The 2,441-nt window shown below is 39.2% G+C and overlaps 1 protein-coding gene across 2 annotated transcripts in view; it reads left to right on the forward strand.

Annotated features, from left to right (window-relative positions):
- Window positions 1-1,893: 1,893 nt before the first annotated feature.
- Window positions 1,894-2,441, forward strand: part of LOC118947126 (RNA pseudouridylate synthase domain-containing protein 1-like) — a 13,591-nt gene continuing 13,043 nt past the window's right edge. Inside the window, exon 1 of one of the 2 annotated variants that reach the window (XM_036972339.1) lies at window positions 1,894-1,984. The gene's annotated coding sequence lies outside the window, so the exon portion shown is untranslated. The remainder of the gene's footprint in view (window positions 1,985-2,441) is intronic. The other variant, XM_036972340.1, reaches the window with a different exon arrangement.

Here is a 2,441-nt window from a genome sequence, read left to right on the forward strand (position 1 = left end):
TAGAGGATGAAGGGTTTATATCCATTGACTGTGTCAAGGTTCATTACATAAGGGTTTTAAGACCCTATGAGGATGGTGATAGAGGATGAAGGGTTTATATCCATTGACAGTGTCATGGTTCACTACATAAGAAAGGGTTTTAAGACCCTATGAGGATGGTGATAGAGGATGGAGGGTTTATATCCATTGACAGTGTCAAGGTTCATTACATAAGAAAGGGTTTTAAGACCCTACGAGGATGGTGATAGAGGATGAAGGGTTTATATCCATTGACAGTGTCAAGGTTCATTACATAAGAAAGGGTTTTAAGACCCTACGAGGATGGTGATAGAGGATGAAGGGTTTATATCCATTGACAGTGTCAAGGTTCATTACATAAGGGTTTTAAGACCCTACGAGGATGGTGATAGAGGATGGAGGGTTTATATCCATTGACAGTGTCAAGGTTCATTACATAAGAAAGGGTTTTAAGACCCTACGAGGATGGTGATAGAGGATGAAGGGTTTAAATCCATTGACAGTGTCAAGGTTCATTACATAAGAAAGGGTTTTAAGACCCTACGAGGATGGTGATAGAGGATGGAGGGTTTATATCCATTGACTGTGTCAAGGTTCATTACATAAGAAAGGGTTTTAAGACCCTACGAGGATGGTGATAGAGGATGAAGTGTTTATATCCATTGACAGTGTCAAGGTTCATTACATAAGAAAGGGTTTTAAGACCCTACGAGGATGGTGATAGAGGATGGAGGGTTTATATCCATTGACTGTGTCAAGGTTCATTACATAAGAAAGGGTTTTAAGACCCTACGAGGATAGTGATAGAGAATGAAGGGTTTATATCCATTGACAGTGTCAAGGTTCATTACATAAGGGTTTTAAGACCCTACGAGGATGGTGATAGAGGATGAAGGGTTTATATCCATTGACAGTGTCAAGGTTCATTACATAAGGGTTTTAAGACCCTACGAGGATGGTGATAGAGGATGAAGGGTTTATATCCATTGACAGTCAAGGTTCACTACATAAGAAATGGTTTTAAGACCCAACGAGGATGGTGATAGAGGATGAAGGGTTTATATCCATTGACAGTGTCAAGGTTCACTACATAAGGGTTTTATTAAGACCCTACGAGGATGGTGATAGAGGATGAAGGGTTTATATCCATTGACAGTGTCAAGGTTCATTACATAAGAAAGGGTTTTAAGACCCTACAAGGATGGTGATAGTGGATGAAGGGTTTAAATCCATTGACAGTGTCAAGGTTCATTACATTTTCACTGTATAATCCGACTTCCGTATATGTCTATATGTATATTTGAAAAGTTGAATAACACAAAAAGGACCAACATTGAAACCGTTTTTTTCCTCAACAAAAAAAAAACATGATGCGGGATGGGATCGAATCCACGGTTAAAAAACCCACTGTCAATTACGAGTGGCGCAGCGGTCTAACACACTGCATCTCAGTGCTGGAGGCGTCACTACAGACACCCTGGTTCGATACCAGGCTATATTACATCCAGCCGTGATTGAGAGTCCCATAGTGCGGCGCATAATTGGCCAATCGTCGTCCGGGTTTGGCCCTGTCTATGTCGTCATTGTAAATTAGAATGTGTTCTTATTAAGCTGACTTGTTAAATAAAAGATCAAATAAAAATTACTTGTAAGGACCTAATTTGCCTTTGTTCCAACAAAAAAAAGCACGTTTAACAGATAAACAAAAAAAGGGTAGGATTTTTCTCACTGTGAAAACATGAAAATGTCTTAACGTTAGTAGTATCTAGTAGCGTCAGTAAAACACTGTTTCTTTAGGAACAAGGAAAATTTGAATTTGTAGGCGTATTCAACGCTTCTTTGGGCTGTGATTGGTTGTTAGTGCTTCTCCGTCACTATGACGTTGTCACAGCTTCCGTGTTTTTGGTTTGTTTCTGGTCTCTGTAATGTACATGTGGGTCTACTGGAGAGATTTAATAATACACAGGTATATAACACCGTTAAACTACTTTTCAAATCAATTGTACTAACTCGCTAGATAACAATCTAACGTACCGAAAAAATGACACTGACTGTAAACTAATCTGATTTAGCTAGATAGATAGCTTGCTAACTTAGATAACGTCAGCTATCGTTACTTAACGTTAGCAGGCGAATTAATGTTTGTTACATCGTACCACTGTCTGTCCATTGTATAATATAAACTCTTTAATTAGCTATTGTATCTAGTAAAACAGTGCAACTCATATATCTGTGTACAGCAGGCAGACAGGCAGGCAGACAGGGATGTGATGCGCAGTTAAGTCGTCCTGATGTTTCCCAGCCTAAACAGATCGGAACGTTACATGCAAATATTATTACCACGTTTTGTTACGTTTTTTGTTTGTTTTTGGACTCCGGTGGGTTTTTTTCTCCGGCTGTTGGGGCACACGACATTTTTTCTC

The sequence above is a fragment of the Oncorhynchus mykiss genome, unplaced genomic scaffold (genome assembly GCF_013265735.2).
Source record: "Oncorhynchus mykiss isolate Arlee unplaced genomic scaffold, USDA_OmykA_1.1 un_scaffold_140, whole genome shotgun sequence".
Lineage (NCBI taxonomy): Eukaryota > Metazoa > Chordata > Actinopteri > Salmoniformes > Salmonidae > Oncorhynchus > Oncorhynchus mykiss.